Below are 23,948 nucleotides of genomic sequence, written 5' to 3'. Positions count from 1 at the left end.
AAGTTTTAATATGGTTGGTAAGCAAATATCGATATCATCTTCAGGATTGAGTTTCCAGATCACTTCAGTACCACATATACTTTTGTCTAATTTTATTTAGAAACTCAAATTGGAATGTTCGAATATGATTAAAGTAAATCAACATAAACTATTAAAGAATGTAAAATCAATGGGAAGAGGGAATATATTTCACCGATTGAATTTATGAACTAATTATTTAATTAATCAAGATTGAGCATATTATCAATTCTATAGGCCAAGAACCCTCAAATCTCAATTTCCTCTCCCGAGCGCAAGCCAAGTCTCCTTTACTAAATTACTAAACAATTCTATCATCATCTCTTCAAGGCAGCAACTTTTTGCAACAAATTCACTTGTTTAGGCATCCATTGTTGATCATAGTCTTGCTAAGACATTGTTAAGAACTCTTGTGGGAATTTCTGTTCGTATTGCTGGGTAAGATTAGAATAACTTTCATCATATTGTCCTCTCCATGAGAAATTTGAATGATCTCCCCAATCTTAGTTGTAGGTGTTCAAATAAAGGGTTTAGTTGCACCGGTTCTATTGTTGACCTATAAAATAATTAGAATTATGATTAATTGAACAATATTCAAATATAGTTATCACCACAATGTATACAAAAACAATTGATTTTCACAAGCTATGAGAAAGTTAATTCTCATTACTTGGTTGTGCTGCATTTGAAACATTGATGAAATTGGATCGTTCAAAGCACTTTTTGTTGGGTGAAACAATAAAAGTACACTCTCCTACTTTTTTCTCTTTTTCGGTTTCTAAGTCTCTATTCCTTCTTTAACGACCTCTTTAAAGTTGTGTCAATCTTAGGATCGAGAGACAACATAAAAAAAGTTCTATGCTCATACACCAACCAAAACTCATGAGGTTAAGAATAAATATGAGAATATGGTAAAACAAACACGACAATTGCACACATCAACAGATCGCAAAAATTAAAAAAAAAAAAAAAAACTACTCAATCCTTGGCAAAGGCATCAAAAACTTGTTTGGGATTTTGAGTTAAAACTAAATGGAAAGAGCACAAGTGTACACCATCACAAGTAATAAATGGAATGAGTATTCTGAGTATTGATCCTTAGGGACTAATATTGTCTTTTTTGATAAAAATGGTAATGGTCGGAGAGTTTGTAATTGGTTTAAGGTGACCCAGCCCTAGTTACTTCAGATTAGCTAACAAATAACGTCGGGACTAACTCGGGACACTTGGTATCTCTCTTTATATTTAACGATTACGCTTCTTAATCCGCTTATATCTAAGTGATCTCGAAGTAATAAGTTATTTCTAATATAACTATTAGAAAATCTCTTAGTTTTGGTCTAAAAATAATCACTATATCTAGGCTATAGTTTTGGTTTTAAAAATAATCACTATATCTAGGCTACTTAAACGAAACCTTTATATGTGAACGCCTTCCTCTCCTTGATTTAATCCCTTAAGTTGTATAAACATGTAAACCTTCCTATGGAAAACAACTTATGTGAGGAAGGAAAAATAGAATTTAATGGAGTTGTAAATGAAAAACATGATTTGAGATCGAAGTAATAAGAACAAAGCTATAAACGAGAAAGTTTGCAATCCGAATGAACTTTACCCTTTCTCTCTCGAGCTTAGGGGCGTAAGAACTTGTTCTATCCCAAATAATGTGTGATTGTAAGATTCTATTGATGAACAAGAAGGAAATGAGATGTAAAGAATGAAAGAACAATGCTGGAATTCTATAAATAGAAGTTAAAATTACAAGAACAAATAACAATAGTTCTGATTAAAAAGTAAAGGAAGGCAATAAAGAAATAAAGTCAAATGAAGAGCAATGTAAAACTGATCTATGCTGATAAAAAATTCTAATAAAGCTTGTAAGGTGATCAAGAACGATAGAAAGCTTGATGAAAATGAAGGAGAAACAAACTGAATTTATAGGAAACTTCGAGTTGGTTGAATGATTGAGAAATTTCATGGAGATCCAATGGTTGAGAAATTTCATGGAGATCCAATGGTTCTTAACTTGTTTGACTAATCTTTTGCTATCAAATATTCAAGTTCTTTGCATGGGTGACACGTGGCTCCTAGGTGTAGTTTTCTGCATAAAAAAACATAAATTTTATTATAATTGTATCTTTATTTGTCAAAAAAAACTTATATCTACATGTTTAACCCAGAATACAACGACTATCCACAAATTGGACATAAAAGTAACCCATTAAGAACTATTTCTAAGTAAAATATAGTCGAAAAGTATGAAATTGACCTATCCTTACCCTTGTAAACCAGAGTAATCACATTTATAAAAAGTTGTAACAAACTTTTCTAAACTTTGAGAAATGCTATAGAAAAGTTTACTTAGCTTTTTATAGAATTTTTGTTTATATTCTTATAGCATCTTTTAAACAAAAATTTGAGATACTTTATATAGGTAACAAATAGTATTAAATATTATTTCAATTGGACTCATCATCTATATTATGTATATATATTTTTTAGTACAATAAGTATTATGGTGGGTAGATTTGAACTCACGGCTTCTTTATCAGAGACATGCAATTATTGGCTAAGCTCATGTTGTCCAATCTATATCTATACTGTATTAAAAAGGACAATCATAGACAAATATTTTTGGACTAATATGACCTTCTTTCAATTTCTAAATTACTAGACATGTCACTGCCAATTAATTTCCAACAATCAATTAATTTTTTTCTCTCATTCTTTAATTAGATAACCATTTATTTATAATTACAAAATTCATTAGTAATTTGGTAAGCATAAGCTAACCTAAGTTGATTATAAATGTTGACCACAAATTTCGAAGATGTGCACATGTCCCTTAGATGAGCGGTTTCACCGGAGAACAAATAAGTCTGCAATCAGAAAACTCGAAACTAGTGCAGTGTCCCACCTAATGCACTCCGACGCTCAAGTCAGTAATCATAGTAAAAAAAAAAAAAAAGGAAAAATACACCTCAGATATAACTGCAGGTTTTTTACTTCCGTGGTGAAGGTGGGGGTCCTTCCCTTTTATATGCTCGGATGGCCGACCAAGAAGGACGACTGTTGAAATAGTAGGGAGGTGTTGTGCTTTGCAACGCCTAATGGGGGTGTACGCTCCCGACAATTGATTGATTGTGCTTCCACCTACAAGCTTATGGCCTGCCACCGGTAGGCAACAGGGCTCGGCGTGCTCCTCGCATCATAGGTGTAATGGCGTGTCTCTCCCTATCACTGCAGGGTACGGTGTGTAACCATTAGTGGTCCTGTGCCCCTCTGTGGCCGACGCGTCCTATTCGATTTTCACCCTCAACAATAAATATAGTTAATTAGTTAGTTGACAATTAATTATCAATAATACTAAATATATTGAACATAAAATGTTGGAATGCAAAACGCTTTTCCTACAACTTTTTTAAAAAATCATTTAATTATAATTTAATATTTATGATGAAATTTCTTTTGTAACTTTTCGTCATCTATTACTGTATAAATATAAGCCTTCTTTACAATGTTCACAAATACTTAGAGATCCATTCATTCTTCTTTCTCAATTCATTGCTCTTTAAAGAACTTTTCAATCTTAAAAAATGTCTCAAAAGGTTGGTGACATATTCAAGTTGTAAGGGGAAGCACATGTTCGATTTATATCTCGAATCCTAGGCTTGCCCTCGTAGTACTCTTCAATCTTCAAGTACATCTCGAAATGTTGGTGACATATTAAAGTTGTAAGATTATACGTTTTGGATCTAGTATCTCAAATCCTAAGTTTTTGACATTACAATTCCACTTTGTTATAAAGTTGCATCATAATATTGGTCAATCAATTATCAAATGAGAAATTTATTTGAAAGAATTTTACGGCATTGGATTTTGTTTTTTGTTTTTTTGGTTTTTCTTGCTTTTTTTTGTTAATTTTCTTTTATAATTAGTGTATTTTTTTTATTTCAAATGTTTGGTGAACTTATTGATCACAATAACAAGCTTATGTTCTTTTAAAAAAATAATAATGTAAGTCAATACGTTAGAAAGTTTTTCATGTGATCATATTTGGCCCAACACTCGAAGATGACACCTACACCAACAATAAAGAAGAGCTTGAGGAAAGACCCCCAAACGAAGGAGACTTCGGACACACCAACGAATTTGGACTATTTTGAGAGCCAATGAAGAACCCACTAGGGTCAAGAGGAAGCGTGGAGAAGAAGAGAGTGGCCTCATTACAAGGACAAGCCCATCGAGGAGCCACCCGCACGCAAGCACCAAGCTTACGTCCCTTCGCACGCTCCCCTACCGTGCACACCGTGTCGCTAACTTCACAGCGTGCCCCTGCCACGCACGCCGTGCCGCTAACCTCACAACCGTCCTGCCATGCGCACGCTGTCACTCGACCACGCCAGTGCAGCCACCTCTTGCGCGGCTACGCCCTCTGCGTGCCCAAGCGCTCGCGCGCCTTGCCACCACCAATGCCCATACACACGCGCACCGCATGCCCGCCAGCATCCTACTGCCCATGCCACCAACACCCCACCGCCAAGTGCCAGCTCCCCCGCGCGTGCTCTCGTGTCAACGCCCCTACCCCACGCCCACGTGCACGCCAGCGCCTTGCCCCAACGCCTGTGTGCACGCCTCCATGCCAGCACCAACCCCAGCGCGCACGCCCAACATGCTGCCCAGGCCCCGCCCGCGCCCAACGTGTCTGCCCAGCCCCCACGCGTAACCAGCCACCTTGTCGTCCACTCCTCCCAAATAAGGAAAATATTTCCTTATCATTTTCATTTATTCTTGGGAGATTTGTTCGATTTTATCTTTCATTTATTTGTTTTATTTATCATTTTTAAAATTCACTTTTAGGTCAGTATTAGACTTTTTAGGAATTTATCAATTTTAGTTTTATTTTAAATTTTGTGTTTTTCCTTAAAAGGCCAAAGGCCTTAGACTATATATAGGCGTAGTCCCCCTTTGTAACACATCCAAGAATGTTAGAATTGTTTTTTGAATAGTGTAGAGACCGTATTTGGTCTGGCTCGTTTTCGTTTAAAAAAAATTATTATTCATTTATTTATTATTTTATTATGTTTATTGATTTATTTTAAAATAACATAAATTACTTTATTATAAAATTTAATGTAAAGTTTTAATTAAATCAAATTAAGTTTTAAAATTAGATTTTGTTTGAAAATAATTGTTTTTTTAGTATTTTATTTAATTGATTTTAAGATTTAAAAAGTTTTTTTTTCCTCTCATTTAATTTTTTTCCTTCATACGTGTCTCATTCCCTTCTTCTCCTCCCTCTTTTTCTCTCTTCTCTTGCCTTTTTTTCTTTTTTACCGTTATCTTTAGGTGTATTTAAAGAGGGCTGTAGCGGAGAGGAGGGGAACACAAAAAACCCATACAGAAGAGGAACAAAAATTCACTTCTTTCTTTCTACCATCACCTTCTCTTCTTCTTCACCCACATTGGCGACCCCGACGATACTCTGACTGCACACGTTCCCCGAAATCACAAGTTCCGACAACTCGCAAAACAGTAGTGCGACGTAAGGCTCTATAATCCCGACGGACAACAATAATATAACGTTTCAGACCCGCCTCAAGATCTCCGGCAACTTGACTCCCACCTCAAGTGCTCCTTCACAGTTTCAGACTCGCGGGCACAACAAGGATTTCCTCACTGCAGTATGTGATATAAAAAAATGCTTTTAGAAATGATTTGATTTTTTTAAATAAATTTGTTTTAAATATGAGTTTTTAAATAAGTTTGTTTTAAATTTGATATATATATATATTTTAAAATAAGTTTGTTTAAATATGATTTGATTATTTTTAAAATAAGTTTGTTTTAAATATGAATTTTTTTAAAACAAATTTGTTTTAAGTATAATTTTTTTTCTTTAGAACAAGTTTGTTTTAAATATTTTTTTTAAGTTTTAAGGAAGTTTGTTATAGGGATTTCAAATCTAAAACAAAATAAAGTTTTTTTTTGTTTTAGTTTTAATTTTTGTTTTTTTAAATAAAATTTCAAAATAAAGATTTATATGATAAGAATTAAAGCTAGGTTGTATCATGTGGTGTTGGCATAGTGGTAGGTTTCTTAGGAGTAATTCACATGTCTTACGTTTGAGTCTTTGCTTGCGTAAATTAATGTTATTTTTATATTCATTATTTTTACAAAACAGCTATTTTAGATAAAATATTTTTTAAAATAAAAAAAGAAAACTTTTGTTTCTTTTTAACAAATTTCAAATATTAAAACATTTATATAAAAAAAATTAATATCTTAAGATGTTGGCACATTGGTAAGAGGTTTGTTTATTGATTCTTATGTCACAATTTCAAGTCTTGATGCGCCCTACACTAAAATTATTTTTTATTTATTAATATATTTCTTTCTACTAAATAATTATTTCAAAAACCACAATGATGAAAATTAGATGAGGTGATAAAATTTTTCTAATGGCTTTCGTGCCACTCATAACAAAGTGTGAATTAATATAACGTGGGACATGTCAATCAAAATAAATAATTTTCTTTTGGACTAAATAAAATAATAGGATAATTTTTTAGAAAATATGGTACCGTTTTCGAATGAATGTCGTAGGATGCTAACATCTTCCCTACGCTCAGCCGACTCTGGAATGTAAAATCTATTTTTCGTAGACCGAGTTTTTAAAATAGGTGACCAATCACACCTCGTAGATGATTGGTGGCGACTCCAAACTCATATCTCGAAAGAGACCATTTAGGGGATGACATCGGCCGCTCCGCATCGCAATAACGTTGCGACAAATAGAATTAAGTGTTTCTCTCATTGCCTTGTGCAAAACCCCTAAAATTTCGAATCCCTTTGTGTGGTTGAACTTACGCCTTCGTGTTTAAACCCCTCGGAGCATGCTTTTTTGATTAGTCACAAACTCGTGAAGTGTTTCCGGCCTCGAGTATAGTGAGTGATCTATCTGCTTAAGCTAAGGACAGTAAAGGTAATCCCTCTGACATTGGCCTTTCGAGTTGAACCATTTATACGATTGGATTCAAGTGGCTTGTGGTTTGAGTAACTCAATACGCTTGGGTTGTCGCGTATCATTTGGTATCAGAGCTTAGGCTCTAGACCGGGATATATGTTTATTTTCTTTTTTTAGATTTAAGTCTTGTCTTTACTTTCCTTTATCGAAAAATCTCATAAAAATTCATCCATTGTTCTTGTCTTCCACTAGTCAACTTTATCTATCATTCTTGCAAAGAATTTTTTATTTCAATAATCTACTTTAAATTGTTCAAAACTTGTTTGTTTGTGTTCTGCACCTCAAAAGCTTTCCAACAAACCAAGTTTCACTTTAATCCGAGCCCTATAGCCAAAGATATTTTTGCAATTGACCCACTAGTAAAAAAAAAAAAAGATATTTTTGCAAGTTGCTTGTAGGCTTATACTCACTTGTTCTAAGACCGATTCGCCACGAAGCATTCAAGCAAGCATCTCCAAAGGGTATCCACAACAACATTCACCCTACCAAAGGAGAGGAAGCCGAGAGGACAGGTAAGGGAGTGAAAGAGAATTTTTTTCTTGTTTATCCTAACCTTTTACTTGTGTAGTAATGGCATCAAGAGGAAAGTCTCATGACTCACAAGAAGAAAGAGACAAGGCTAACGTGAGCGATGAAAGACTTAAGGAAGCTCAAATCCAAACCTTTGCAAGATATACCCAAAGGCTTCAAGATCTAACCGAATCCTTGCAAATGATGAACGCACGAGTTCAAGGATTGGAGAGGCCCCAAAGAATGCTACATCGAAGGAGACCAATGAGCCTAAGAGAGATATCCGACGGTTCTCAAGAAGATGAGGTAGGTACTTTAAATGAATATTTTGCTAATGAAGATCCTTTTGATGTAGGTCCAAGAAGAGCATACGTTGGCCAAGGAAGAGAGATTCCAACAAGACCAAGAGAAGCTAAGAAGAGAGAACTACCTTGGGAGCATCAAGTTGAAAATCTCAACCTTCCATGGAAAATCTACACCCGAAGAATTTGAATCATGGGAAAAGGAGATTGAGTTAGTGTTTGCATGCCACAATTATGATGATGGCAAGAAGGTAGTTCTCGAAATCACTCATTTTAAAGATTATGCACTAACTTGATGGGATAAAGTGATGGCTCATAGAAGGAGGAACCATGAAGGACTCGTTGCTTCATGGATAAAGTTCAAGGAACTCATGAAGAGGAGATTTGTGCCACCATACTACCATAGAGCAAATTCAAGGAAACTTAATAAGCTCTATCAAGACACCAAGGGAGTTAAAGACTACTACAAGAAGATAAACATGTTGATGAGCCGATTGCAATAAGAGGAAGATGAGGAGACCACTATGGCTCGTTTCTTAGATGGTCTTAATCCGGACATAGCCGACAAGCTTGATTTGCAACACTATGAAGACATGGATGAACTTTTACATCTTGTCGTCAAAATAGAGGAGCAAAACCAAAAGAGAGCTAAAAGGTATGTCAAATCTACTCCTAAGGCCACTAGTAACAAAACGGAGAACAAATCCCTAGAGTCAAAACCGAAAGTTAACTACATCCAAGTCCAAAGCCCAACCCAAAATTCCCAAAACTAGGACTAGTGACATTAAATGTTTCAAGTGTCATGGAGTATGCCACATAAGCTGAAATTGACCTAACCAAAGAGCCATAATACTCAAAGAGGGAGAGCTAGTCACGGATGATGAGGAAGAAGAAAAAGTAGAGGTTGAGGAGAGGAAAGATGAGAGTAGTTAAGAGGAGGAACTAGAAGAAGATTCCAAGGACATAGCCTTAGTGGCTAGGAGGAACCTCAATGTGCAAGTTAGGGAAGAACCCTTAGAGGCACAAAGAGAGAACCTATTCCATACTAGGTGTGTAGTAAACTCCACCCCATGTAATGTTATCATTGATAGTGGGAGTTGCACTGATGTTGCTAGTAAGGATATAGTGGAAAGGTTGAATTTAGCCACTACACCCCACCCACGGCCTTATAGCTTACAATGGTTAAATAATAGTGGGGATGCGAAGGTCCAAAAACAAGTTCAAGTTCCATTCAACATAGGTAGGTCAAGGATGAGGTCACTTGTGATGTTGTACCTATGCATGCTAGTAATTTATTGCTAGGGAGACCATGGCAATTTTATAAGAAAGTGAGTTTTGATGGTTTTCTTAATAAATATTCATTTGAGCATCAAGGTAAGAAAATCACACTTGTACCTCTTTCTCCAAAGGAAGTACACATTGATGAGTTAAAATTTGAGGAAAGAAGTTGGAGGCCGAGAAAAATGAAGTTATTGAACTTCAAAATAAAAAGAAAGAAAAGGCTCCAAGAAAGAAAGAGAAAGTCGTGACCCTCATGGCTAGAAAAGATGAAATAGAGCGAGCTCTTCGTGCTACACAATTGCTTCTTCTATATTTTATTGAAGGTAATGAACTCCTAACTCAAGAAAGAAGAAATACGCCTTGTCTAGCACTTGTGTTTAGTCTTTACAGAAAATTGAGGAAACAATGCCCGAAGCCATGCCAAATGAGGGGGGGAAAATGGAAGAAGGAAAAGGAGAAGGAAGCAACATCGAGCTGCCCACTCAAAGATCCCAAAAACCTCAAGAGGCCGAGCCACATGAGGAGAGCACAAATAACAATCAAATGGAGATCTTCGAGAAGAAGGAAGAAAATGAAGTTTTTCAACTTCAAAAAGGTAATAGTTCTACTATATATACATATTATTGGACTAACTTGCTTCGTTTGAAGGTAAGTAAACAACTTGATTCGAGGACGAATCCAATTCAAGAAGGAAGAGATGATTGACAAATTATAAATACATGAATTAATTTAAAATTTAATACAATATATGGATGATAGTTTGATTCATATTTTATATCATTTTTTCATTTTAAACTTATTTTATTAATAATAATAATTACTTATAATCTTATATTTTTACAATTGCTCTAATTTATAAATAATAAAATATATTTAACGAATCTATAATGTGTTTATAAATTTAAAGCACATACTAATTTAGTTAAATAAATAATTTTTTTAATGAGTGAAATCAATATTTTATTAGGTTGACTCACGTGTGATACACTAATTATGCATGTGGAGGAATGTAATTTCATATTTACACCAACAAAATATTAGGTGGAAGAATGTAAATTCATATTTACACTTACAAAATATTAGAAATTTTAAAGTACATATATAGAATTCTCAAATTTCCAACCCACGTAAAAGCGGAATACTATATAATCCTAAAAAAAAAAAGCTCACATAGACTCTTAGAATATTCTAATACATATACCAACATAAGTCCATATTCTCAAGTAAATATATATGAAGGAAAAAATAGTACATAAATCCAAAATACATCCATTTTAAGAAGTCCCTCGTTCAAAAAGATTGAGACAAACATATATTCCATACGAATCGTGTCTCATAAGTACTATAGGTGTGTCATCCTTTCATTCCCCTATTAAAAGCGAAAACAAAATATATTTGTAAGATGAAATTATTTTTCCATTCATATTAAAAAATAAATAATCAATCTTTGATTCATAGAAACAAAATTAAACAATAAAATAGCATTTGTTTACATATTTTTACATATTTTTACTTTATTATTACTAGTATTTTGGTCCATATGCTCCTGCCATTACAGTATAAAACAACAACAAGACTCGACATATTTTTTTTTCTTTTGATAAGAAACAAAAAATTATATAGATTTGTGAGGTACAACCTAAGACTAAGGGATGAGAAATCCCCCTCCCAAAAAAACCTAAGCTTTCCAATCAGATAAAGCCCAACTTTATACATCTATCAAACTTATATTAAACAACAATCAATAGGAAATATAATAACCTAAAATCACCCAACAAAGAACACATTATAAGCTCAAAAGCTATGCACAATTAATAAAATTCCATAAAATCTAAATGCATGATCAACTTACCTCTTTGGTCGGGGTGATCTCCAATCTGTCTTAGCCTAAATGGGAGGTGATTAGCTCTACCTCCTTGGCCGAGGTGGTCTCCAATCTGTTTTGGCCTAAGTGGGAGGTGATCAACTCTACCTCCTTGGCCGAGGTGGTCTCCAATCTGTTTTGGCCTAAGTGGGAGGTGATCAACTTTACCTCCTTGGCCGAGGTGGTCTCCAATCTGTCTTTGCTTAAGTAGAAGGTGATTAGCTCTACCTCCTTGGCGGAGATGGTCCCGAATCTCTCTTAGCCTAAGTGGGAGGTTATTAGCTCTACCTCTTTGGTTGATGTGGTCTCCAATCTTATCTTTCCTTGTTTAGGTGGGAGGTGATCAACTCTACCTCTTTGGTCGAAGTGGTCTCCAATCTGTCTTGGCCTAAGTGGGAGGTGATTAACTCTACCTTCTTCACCAATGTGGTCTCCAATCTGTCTTGGCTTAAGTATGAGGTGATTAGCTCTACCTCCTTGGTCGAGGTGGTCTCCAATCTCTCTTTGTCTAAGTAGGAGGTGATTAACTCTACCTTCTTGGTCGAGTTGATCTCTAATCTTTCTTGGCCTAAGTGGGAGGTGATCAACTTTACCTTCTTGGTCGATGTGGTCTATAATCTTTCTTGGCTTAAGTGTTAATTGATAATCTCTACCCCTTTGGTCAAGGTAGTCTCCAATATTTCTTGGGTTGAGTGGGAGGTTAGCTTTACCTATTTCGTCGAGATGGGCTTTAACCTTTTTCACTGCTCTAAATGGCCCCCACATAATTGACGCAATTGGTCAATGGTGGATGTTTATTCGCCTATAACAAATTGATAATATATATAAATTGAATCACCAAGAAAAAGAAAAGAAATAATGAAAGTTGAAACTTGTAAAATAAAACTATCAAATTTTCAAACCAAAAAAATAAAGAAGATGAAGTAATTACAACACAATGATTTATAGTGGTTCCACTAAATTGGTGTACATCCACTCTTCGGTCAATATCTCAACTTTCTATTAAAAAATTGTGCAAAAGTTACACCCTCTTGCTAAATACAAGAAGAAAATCCCCTGTTCACATATCGAAAACAAGAATAGAGCAAAAAGTTTCTAAACCTAAAAATAGTAAATGGGCTGAGGTGAAAATGGACTGAGTGTAAGCTTTTAGAAAAAATAAAATGATGTAAACATTTGTTGATGTCTCAGTTTTTTCACAAATCACCCTCGTGATACAAAGCAAATTTTAATTGTTGAAAAAAAGCCTAAGACATTGATCGAAACCACGAACCATCAACGTTTTCAGCCAATGCCTACTTTAAGTAGGCAATATAGGTAACTCAACCTAACTCCTGAGACCACCATCGTGAGCATATCTGCTCGATTATTAGAAGAAAAAATCTTTTCAAGCTTCACTTTCTTTGATGCTATACTATCTCTCACAAAATGAAATTTAACATCTATATGTTTTATTCAATGATGAAACATATGATTCTTTGACAAAGTAATTGCACTCTGGTTGTCATAATATATACATGGTTGAATAATAATTCCAAGCATATCACGAATTAATCAAGATAACCATATTGCCTCATTCACAGAATCTACTATAACAATATATTATGCTACAACTGGCTGAAAGTTAGACATCCAACTTATAGTATTCCGAATCAATGTAAACACATAACCTGAAGTTGACCTTCTTTTATCAAGGTCTGCAGCAAAATTAGCATCTACAAAATATTTTAAAATGTCTAGACTATCCTCAGATTTTTAATATATCAACCCATGCCCTTGACTGAATTTTATATATCTCAAACCCATTTGACAACCTCCCAATGAGGTTTATCAGGCATACTCATGAAGCGACTAACAACACTAACTGAATATGTAATATCAGGACGAGTACAAATCATCCCATACATTAAACTCCCAATTGCATTCGAATATGGGATATGAAACATACCTTGTATCTCAGTTTTAATTTTTTGGGACTTGTCTCTTGACCTCTTAAATGCTAAGCAAGAGAAATTTTAACACCTTTTTCTCCACCCATGTTGAAGCGTTTCACTACTTCATCAATATAATCTCAATGGTTTAAAAACAACAAATTGCTAGCATGATTTCTTCGAATTTCCATTTTGAGAATCTTATTAGCAAAGCTAAGATCCTTCATTTCAAATTCCTGACTAAGCAAAAGTTTTAAACTAGCAATTTGAGAAGACGGAAAGCTATTAGCATATCATCTACATAGAGCAAGAGATATGTAGATACATCATTGAATATTATTTTTATGTAAACACAACTATCAAAATCACTTCTACGAAAATAGCTTCTTATCATAAAGGTATCAAAACTCTTATTCCACTGTTGAGACGATTGTTTTAAACCATACAAAGAGCGTTTAAGATAACAAACCTAATGCTCTCTACCTAGTATTACATAACTTGGGGGCTGGTGCATATAAATCTTTTCTTCCAAGTCTCCATGAAGAAAAGTAGTAGTAACGTCCATCTGTTCCAATTCAAGATTAAACTAGTTAACTAAAGTAAGAAGAACTCGAATTGATGTATGTCTTACCACTAGAGAAAATATCTCATTATAATTAACACCATATTGTTGTGTGTAACCTTTAGTCACAAGTCTATCTTTATATCTAGGTTTCTCCCCTTAACAGTGGGTTTAATCCTGAAAGCCAACGACAATCAATCAATTTGTAATCTACAAATGCTTATCAACCAATACCCAAGTTTCCTTCTTGTATAGTGAAGACATCTGTTTATCCATAGCTTCCAACCACAAATCTTTTTCTTCACTATTAACAGCCTCTTCATAATAATTGGGTTCTACATCAGTCAATTTTTATTCACAGTTTAAATCATACACGGTAATATCAGCTTCATATCTCAAAGGAGGTTGAATTACCTGTTTTTCTCTTTCTCCGGTTAACTAATAATCAGCAACTAAACCACGTTGATGGTCATTTTGTTGCTCTTGAGTAATATCAATTTTTGTATGTTCAAAATCAATAACAACAAGATCAGAAGAAGAAAAAATTTCAATATACTCAGTAGTTTAACAACCACACCCTGAAGTTCCTACATCACTTGAAGTTTCAGACGTTCTTAAAGTACCTTATTGTTCAGTCAAAATTTCAAAAGAAGAATAGTTACAATCCTATCCTTTTTGAAATCCTCACAGGACTGATATTTCCAGGGCATTTCCGCTTTATAGAAAGTAACATTTCGACTCGCGATACACTTTCCTTCACCGGTTCTAGCAACCAAAAGTTATACCATTTTATACTCGAATGGTAGCCTAAGAACATACATCGTTTAGCTCTTGGAGCTAACTTATCATGCTTGACATGAACTAATGTTGAATAACCAAACACATGCAAGTAATCCAACTTAGGGGTTTCTCTGTCTATATTTTCTGAGTCTTCATCTGTAGTGCCCAAGACGAGCTTCTGTTAATAATATAAACAACAGTATTACAGCTTCTCCTAAAAACACCTTTGGTAGTTTGCATTAGACAACATACACCTTACATGCTCAAGAACGGTTCTCTGCTCAAGAACAGTTCTATTAAACTTCACAGCTAAACTATTTTGCTGAGATGTATAAGCCACTGTCAAATGCTTCTTAATCCCATATTCAATGCACATACAATTAAAATTCTCATTTAAGAACTCTAATCCATTGTCTGTTTGAATTACTTTAATTTTCCTCCATATATAGTTTTTCAAGAGTTTTTTTTTCTAATCTTTGAACACCTTATAAACATCATTTTTTTTTAACAAGTGAGTCCACACCTTGTGTGAGTAGTCATCAACTTTGGTCAAAAAATATTTTGCACCTCCATGTGAAGCAACTCAAGCTGGCCCCCATAAATCTGAGTGAATATAATCCATAATTCCTCCAGTTTAAATTAAATTTAACTTTCGCTGCCTTCCCAAGAACACTGTGATAAAAAAAAAAACGAATGATGTGATCATATTTGACCCAATACTTCAAAATGCCACGTACACCAACAATGAAGAGAAGCTTGAGGAAAGACCCACCAAACGAAGTAAACTTCATTTGACCCATCAACAAATTTATACCATTTTGAAGGCCAATAAAGGACCTACTAGGGTCAACAGGAAGCATGGAAGGGAAGAGAAACCAAGCGAGTGGCCCCACTTCAAGGACAAGCCCATCGAGAAGCCACTCGCACGCACGTACAGCCAGGCGCATATCACCCGTGTGCGGGCGTTACCATGCCGCGAGAACCTCACAGTGCACGATCCCTGTCTGCGCTGCCTGCCATGCGCCCATCGCATACCGCCTACGCCTACCCCACACCCCTATGCGCCTCTATCTGCCGCACATGCCCGCATGCGTACGCCTACCCCCCAACGTTTACATGCCCCTGTCTGCCGCACACGCCACGCGCCCACACTTACCCCAGCGCCCGCGCGCCCATTGTCTACCCAGTGCCCATGTGTGTCGCTCCTGTCTGTTCGCTTGCCTCATTTCCCCAAGCAACCGTTCGCCCCTACACGCCATCAGCACCCAGCACAGTGCCCACACGTCCCTGCACGCCCGTCAGCGTCCAACGCCAGTGGCCAGCACCCCCGCCGCCCATGCTCGCGCCTACCAACGCCAGCCCTGCTCCTGCGCGTGCCAACCCCCCCCCCCCCCCCCCCCCCCCCCCCCCCCCCCGGCAGCCTTGCCTTGCTACCCATTCAATCCCACTTAAAGAAAAGGTTTCCTTCTTATTTTCCTAATTTATTTTGTGAGATTTCTTTTTTATTTATCAATTTTTAAATTTATCTTAGGCAAGTTTAGCACTTTTTAGGAATTTATCAATTTTTATTTTCTTTTTAATTTTGTTATTTTCCTTAAAAGGTCATGTGCTTTAGCTTGTATATAGGCGTGTACCCCCTCCATGTTGAGGTATCTTTTGAATGTTGAGTTGAATAAAAACTTGATAGTTTTTTTTTTTCCGTGTGCAAACCCCCCCCCCCCCCGGCAAAATATTGATTCCTTTGTGTTGTTGAACTTAGGAACCTTTATTATTACACTCAGAGCATGCTTGTTTGATTGGTCATCAAAGTTGTGGAGTGTTTTCGACCTCGAGAATTGTGAGTATTCTGTCTACTCAAGGTAACCAACTGCAAAATAATCCCTCTAACTCTTAGCCTTTCGGGTTGAACAAACTATACGATTGGATCCAAATGGCGTGTGGCTCGAGTAGCTCAATACGCTTCGATTGTCGCGTATCATTTGGTATCAGAGCTGAGGCTCTAGACCAGGATATATGTTATTTTTCTGTCTTTAAATTTCTTGCCTTTGCCTTTACTTTCCCTTATTAAAAAATTTTACAAAAAAATTCATCCATTGTTCTTATTCTTCCGCGTGCCAACTTTGTCTATCATAATTGCATGAGAATTTTTATTTTGAAAATTGCTTAAAGTGTATAAAACTTATTTGTTTGTGTTCTGCACCTCAAAAGCTTTCCAACAAATCAAGTTTCACTTTAATCCGAGTCCTATAGCCAAAGTTATCAATTTTTCTTCGAACCCGAAAATTTGAGAGACACCTTGAAAGAGCACAAAACCGAGAGCCGACTTCAAAAATCCATATCTTTTTGCTCCAAAGTCCAAATTAAGTGAAATCAGTATTATTCAAAAGATCTCTGAGTTAGCTTTCCAGAGAACCTAGAATCAATAATTTTCGATTTGAAGTTTGGAAGTTATCGAGAAACACTGTTTTTCTGGAAATCCTGCAGCCGCTGAGAGAACAGAGTCCCAATTTTGACCATTCATATATCTCTGACCTTTTTATTGATTATAGTCAAATCAGGTGTCAAACTGAAGGTATTTGAGAGAGCTTTCCAGAGACATAAAGATTGTAGTCATCCGAGGTCTGCAACAAAAGTTATCAGTGTTAGAAGAGAAGGTATCCAGGCAGAAAACTTTCCATATTTGAAGCTGGACGATTTTGGAGAAAATCTTTGGGCCATCAAATCTAGTCCAAATCAAATTATGTTTGGCAAGTAATCCTAATATTGTTTATAATTTGATTTTAAAATACTTTTGGATTATTTTGACCATTTTGGACAACCCAAAAGAAGGAGGACAGTCGCCTAAGCCCACTGGACCACCCGAGAGATTCTGTTTTGTCCAGCCCTAGACTTCTTTGAGAGAGCAGCCCCCTCCAAACGATTTCTAAACCATTTGGCAGCCCACATACGTTCAGTACAGTCGTTGTAGTTCAGTTTGCCACTGGAGCCCAATCCAAGCCGTACATAGTACGCACCTCTCACCCAAAGTCACCCTACTTGCCGCGAAGGTTACTATTTTGTTGGTAAGAAAATCTTTTGTATGTGTTTGCACTATAAGTAGGATTTTGTACATCTTTTAAAGTTTATTTTTTATTTCATTGATTTTTATTGCATATTTTTTATTTGTTTAGCTTTGACATCACTTTGCATATTGTTGTTGAGTCCTTAGAACCAAGAGCATTAGGTTCAAGGTTGTCTTTTATCTATCCTTGTTTATATCTTGCTTCATTCATCTTGTAATATCATTTGGAATCATTTGTATCAATTCCTTGTGGTATATCATTTGGTATTTGTTTGCCACCATTTGATTATTGTCTTTGGTATCATTTAGACCATTGACCTTTAGTCAAAAGAAAAAAAAGTACTTTGTATAAGTTGCTTGTAGGCTTATACTCACTTGTTCTAAGACCAATTTGCCACGAGCATTCAAGTGAGCATCTCCAAAGGGTATTCACACCAATACCCACCCTACCAAAGGAGAGGAAGCCGAGAGGTCAAGTAAGGAAGTGAGAGAAAGAGTTTTCTTTATTATTACTAGCCTCTACTTGTGTAGCGATGGCAACAAGAGGAAAGTCTCATGATTCTCAAGAAGAAAGAGACAAGGCCAACGTGAGCGATGAAAGACTTAAGGAAGCTCAAATCAAAACCTTTGTAAGGTTCACACAACGACTTGAAGATCTTGCCGAATCCTTATAAATGATGAACACACGTGTTCAAGGATTGGAACGGCCACAAAAATTGCCACACAGAAGGAGATCAATGAGTCCAAGAGAGATATCCGACAGTTCCAAGGAAGAAGAGGTAGGTTCTGTAAATGAATATTTTGCCAATGAAGATCCTTTTGATATAGGTCCTCAAAGAAGAGCCTACCTTGGCCAAGGGAGAGGAAGATTCCAACACAACCGAGAGAGGCCAAGAAGGGAAAACTACCTTGGGAGCATCAAGTTGAACATCCCCAACCTTCCATGGAAAGTCTACACCCGAATAGTTTGAATCATGGGAGAAGGAAATTGAGTTAGTGTTTGCATGTCATAACTGTGATGATGGCAAGAAGGTAATTCTCGCAATCACCCATTTTAAGGATTATGCACTAACTTGGTGGGATAAAGTAATGTCTCATATAAGGAGGAATGACGAAGGACCCGTAGATTCTTGGATCGAATTCAAGGAACTCATCAAGAGAAGATTCGTGCCAACACACTATCATAGAGCAAATTCAAGGAAACTTAATAAAATCTAGCAAGGCACCAAAGGAGTTGAAGACTACTACAAAGAGATAGACATGTTGATCAGCCGTTTGCAACTAGAGGAAGATGTGGAGACCACCATGGCCCGATTCTTAGATGGTCTTAACCCGGACATAGCTAACAAAATTGATTTACAACATTATGAAGACATGAACTTTTACACCTCGCCATCAAAATAGAGGAACAAAACCAACGAATGACTAAACGGTATGTCAAATCTACCCCTAAGGCCACTAGTATCAAAGTGGAGAGCAAATCCCTATAGTCAAAACCGAAAGCTAATTATGAGAAGGGAGAGTCATCCAAGTCCAAAACCCAACCTTAAATTTCCAAGACTAGAACTAGTGAAATTAAATGTTTTAAATGTCGTGGAGTAGGCCACATAAGCCAAAATTGTCCTAACCAAAGAGCCATGATACTTAAAGAAGGAGAGCTAGTTAGAGATGATTAGGAGGAGATATTAGAGGTTGAGGAGAGAAAATAAGAAAGTAGTCAAGAACAGGAAGTAGAAGAGGATTCCAATGATATAGCCTTAGTGGCTAGGAGGAACCTCAATGTGCAATTTAGGGAAAAGCCCTTAGAGACACAAAGAGAGAACATATTTTATACTAGGTGCATAGTAAACTCCACCAAATGTAGTGTTATCATTGATAGTGGGAGTTGTACTAATGTTGCTAGTAAGGACATAGTGGAGAGGTTGAAATTAGCCACCACACCCCACCCACGGCCTTATAGCCTACAATGGTTGAATAATAGTGGGGATGTGAAGGTCCAAAAGCAAGTTCAAGTTCCATTCAACATAAGTAGGTACAAGGACGAGGTCATTTTTGATGTTGTACCTATGCATGCTAGTGATTGCTTACTAGGGAGACCGTGGCAATTTGACAAAAATGTGAGTTTTGATGGTATTCTTAATAAATATTCCTTTGAGCATCAAGGTAAGAAAATCTCAGTTGTACCTCTTTCTCCAAGAGAAGTACGTATTGATGAACTAAAATGGGAAGAAAGAAGGTTGGAGGCCAAGAAGAAAAGGAAGTTGTTGACCTTCAAATTAAAAAGAAAGGAAAAGCCTCTAAAAACAATGAGAAAGTCATGACCCTCATGGCTAGAAGAGACTAGATAAAGCGAGTTCTATGTGCTACACAATTGCTTCTTCTATACCTACATGAAGGTAATGATCTCCTAACTCAATAAAGAAGAAATACTTTGCCTAGTGCTTGTGTTGAGTTTTTACAGGATATTGAGGAGACGATACCCGAGGTCATGCCATACTTGGAGAGGAGAATTGAAGAAGAAGAAGGAGAGCAGCAAGGAAGTTCTTTTGAGCTGCCCACTTAAGGATCTCAAACACATCAAGAGGCCGAGCCATATGAGGAGAACCAACATGACAATCAAGTGGAGATCTTTGAGAAGAAAAAGGAGAATGAAGTTTTTCAACTTCATCAAGGTAATAGTCCTACTATAGATGCTTATCATTGGATTAACTTACTTCGTTTGGATGTAGGTAAACAACTTGATTCGAGGACGAATCCAATTCCAGAAGGAAGAGATGATACGATCATATTTGACCCATCAACAAATTTTTATTATTTTGAAGGTCAATGAAGGACGTACTAGGGTCAAGAGGAAGCATGGAAGGGAAGAGAAACCAAGCGAGCGGCCCCACTTAAAGGATAAACCCATCGAGAGGCCACCCGCACGCACGCACAGTCAGGCGCACGCCACTGTGCGCGCTACCATGCCACAAGAACCTCACAATGTGCCCCCTGCCGCACTCGTCTTAGCCCCGCTAACCTCACAAGGAACGACCCCTGTGCGCTCCTATCTGCCACACATGCCCGCGCGCCTACGTCTGTCCCCAGCGCTCGCACACCACTGTCTGCTGCAGACGCCTTACGCCCACGCCTACCCCAACACCCGCGCGCCCATTGTCTGCCCAGCGCCTATGTGCACTACCCCTACTTGTCCGCGAGCCTCATTTCCCCAAGCAACCGCGCGCCACTGCAGGCCATCAGCACCCAACCCAGCGTCTGCACGTCCCTGCACACCCATCAGCGCCCAATGCCTTGCACCGCTGCCCATGCGCTCACCTACCAGCGCCAACCCTACTCCCGCACGCGCCAACGCTCTCCCCTAGCCTTGCCTTGCCGTCCACTCAATCCCACTTAAGGAAAATATTTCCTTCTTATTTTCCTAGTTTATTTTGTGGGATTTGTTTTTGATTTATCAATTTTTAAATTCATCTTAGGCAAATTTAGCACTTTTTAGGAATTTATCAATTTTTATTTTATTTTCAATTTTGTTATTTTTCCTTAAAAGGTCATGGGCGTTAGCCTATATATAAGCGTGTACCCCCCCCCCCCATGTTGAGGCATCTTTTGAATGTTGAATTGAATAAAAGCTTGAGAGTTTTTCCCTTACCGTGTGCAAACCCCGCCCCCCTCCCCCCAAAATATCGATTCCTTTGTGTGGTTGAACTTAGGAATCTTTATTTTTACCCTCGGATTTTGATTGGTCATCAAACTCGTGAAGTGTTTCTAGCCTCAAGCATAGTGAGTATTCTGTCTGTTTAAGGTAACCGACTGCAAAGGTAATCCCTCTAACTCTTAGCCTTTCGGGTTGAACCAACTATACGATTGGATTCAAGTGGCTTGTGGTTCGAGTAGCTCAATATGCTTGGGTTGTCACGTATCAAAGAAGATCACCAATTTTATCTTTACCCAACAACTCTATTTTTTTAAGTTGCTTTCAAACCTCTTTCACTAACATGACACAATCTTTTATGCCATAGGGATGACCTCTGAAACTTTGAATCAATGACTGCATTTACAAAGTCTATGATCATTCATCCTTGAAGAACATATAACCCATTCTTGAGAACTCCTTTTAATTTTAGCAGCGAACCTTTATAAACTTTCAAAACACCGACCTTATCCAAAGTACCAAGAGAGATGAGATTTCTCTTGAATCCAGGCATATACCTCACTAACGTAAGAAGTTTTTCAATACCATCAGCTAACCTTAACCTCAAAGATCCTATTCTCTTGATATTACACTTCTGATCATTTCCCATCAGAATGTTTTCCCCTTCATATTCACTAAAGTCTTAGAAATAATCTCTATGAGGATTTGTGTGAAAGGAACATCTAGAATCCAAAATCCACTCCTCTTCACAACGATAATCTGAGACTGCTAGAACCTCAGTTGATTATAACTATCATGTATGTTTGCTGAACTACCTTCTTCTTTTTTCTCTGCACGTTACCTTGCTTTATTTTAGCTTTCAACATATAATAATATCGTTTTATGTGTCCTTCTTTGTGACAACAACAACATTTCTTAACCTTTCCTCTTGATTTCGATCTAGATTTTCCACCGTGTTTACCTTGACTTGTATTTTTATGTTATGTTCTTCCACGAGTCAAAAGAACTTTTGCATCTTTCTTTTCTGATTTAATTTCCGGATCTTTTGATCAGAACTAAGTCTAAAGTTAATGAATCCCTACCATATTTAATCGCTGACTTAATTTCCTTGTAGCTCTCAAGTAATGAATTTAGCAATATCACTGCTTGGTTTTCATTTGACATTTTCTCCCCTATACTTGCAAATTCAAGGCAAATCTTGTTAAGTCCATCCAAGTTATCATCCAAGCTCTTAGAAGTATCCATCCTGAATCCAAAGAACCACTCCTTAAGATAAATTTTATTAGGCTCCGACTTACTAATGAACAAATTTTCTAACATAGCCCATAGTTTTGCAGCAATATCCTCCTCATCGATTTGACAAAGAACATTATCCTCTAAATATAGGTTAATCAAACTAAAGGCTATTTCATCCATTTCAAATCTGTTAGCTTCAGTAAGTGTTTCCAGTAAGGTTTCTGGCTCATCCATGGCTTGCTTCAGTAAGTGTTTCCAGTAAGGTTTCTGGCTCATCCATGGCTTTTGCGACTTTTTGATGAACCAATAGTGCACTCATTTTCTTCCTCCATAAACTAAAGTCGGATTTACACAACCACAGCACTAATTTCACAAAATAACAAGAAACCCAGCAACAACAACTTCAGATATCAACAATAAATGTGAAAATATTTCGATTTCATGGCCATATTAAATAGTCAGAAAAAGATCTTAGCAACGAACAACTTCAAATATCATCGATAAGTAGGAAATCCGACCTAACCTGGTTGTGATATCAAACTTTCAAACAAGAAAAATGAAGAAAATGGAGTAAGAAACGACACAATGGATTTATAGTGGTTCTACCATACATCCACTCTTCAATTAATATCTCAAACATTAATTAAAAAACAACTCAAGAAGAAAACGCCCTCTGCTCACATACCAAAAACAAGAATAGAGCAAAAAGCTTCTGTAAATTTTATGGCCTCACTATAACCTTCCAGTTCAGTAAAAACTACATACAAAGGCAAACCCATGTACTAAACCTAAAAATAGTAAATAGGCTGAGGTTAGAATAGGCTTGGTGTAAAACTTCTATCAAAATAAAAGGAAGTAAATTTGCTGATGTGTCAGTTTGATCACAAAACCATTTTGTATCAAGCAACAAACAGGAAATAATCAACCCTTGGAAATAAGTAGTGTTCAGAGTTGCAATATAAATGTAAGAAGAAAGAGAAGAAAAAAGAAAAGAGAGGGAAGTAGTTTACGGAGGCTATTGTGTTGAGGGAGGCGAACGACGTTGTGGCGATCTTTGGAAATAATTTCTTCTCATGTTTCAGCTTCTGAATCGGATTGGAATCTGAACAAGAAGCTGTAGACTCTGGACAATGGTTGACCCTCTTCTCTGCTCTCTCTCCCCTTATTTGGTATTTCTTTATTTTCATTTCTCACTAATTATATTTGTATATTGGTCCTTGCAATTTTAAAATTTACTCTAAAAATTATTTCATTTTTAGTCCTTCAAATTCTGAATTTTTAAATAGTATAATAGTTTGTGTCGTTGTCGCTGATGTCATTTAAAATTCGTTTGGTAATGTTCCGTTTCTCATTTCCAATTTTCTTTAAAAAACTCTATACATCTTGCAACTAACTATATTTCTTGTTTCTTATTTGTTGATAACATTCTTAAAATTGTATAGAAATTTTGGAAACAACCAAAATAAATTTCTTTTTTCTTGTCCCCATTTCTCATTTGCTCCAAAACATAAATAAGAATGATGTAGAACGATGGATTGCCATGATATCAGAGGCGGTTCCACGTGGGGACCACCCCTGAATTTCTGTTAAATACAAATGAAGTATATGACATTGCAGCCAAAACGTAACAGGTTCTGGTGGTTGCCCGTTCCAACTTAAATCCGTGCCCCAGTCTGTTTTTCTTCTTCTTTTTAAGCGCATCTTTATTGTTTTCTTTTCTTTTCTTT

General features: G+C 36.6%; 1 long non-coding RNA gene across 2 annotated transcripts; it reads right to left on the bottom strand.

Annotated features, from left to right (window-relative positions):
• Window positions 1-1,800: 1,800 nt before the first annotated feature.
• On the bottom strand, window positions 1,801-23,474 carry LOC111010388 (uncharacterized). Of its 2 annotated transcripts, XR_015790193.1 has the most exons (3): window positions 23,232-23,441; window positions 2,812-10,507; window positions 1,801-2,119 (listed from the first exon to the last, which is right to left on the bottom strand). It is a non-coding gene; the product is annotated as an uncharacterized LOC111010388 (long non-coding RNA). The 2 variants fall into 2 exon arrangements; XR_002601348.2 differs by lacking the exon at window positions 1,801-2,119 and having other exon boundaries at window positions 10,176-10,507; window positions 23,232-23,474.
• Between the last annotated feature and the right edge of the window lie 474 nt (window positions 23,475-23,948).

The sequence above is a fragment of the Momordica charantia genome (genome assembly GCF_013281855.1).
Source record: "Momordica charantia cultivar OHB3-1 chromosome 4 unlocalized genomic scaffold, Mcharantia_2.0 BLBB01000004.1, whole genome shotgun sequence".
NCBI classification, from domain to species: domain Eukaryota; kingdom Viridiplantae; phylum Streptophyta; class Magnoliopsida; order Cucurbitales; family Cucurbitaceae; genus Momordica; species Momordica charantia.
This window is presented reverse-complemented; position numbering and strand designations above follow the sequence as displayed.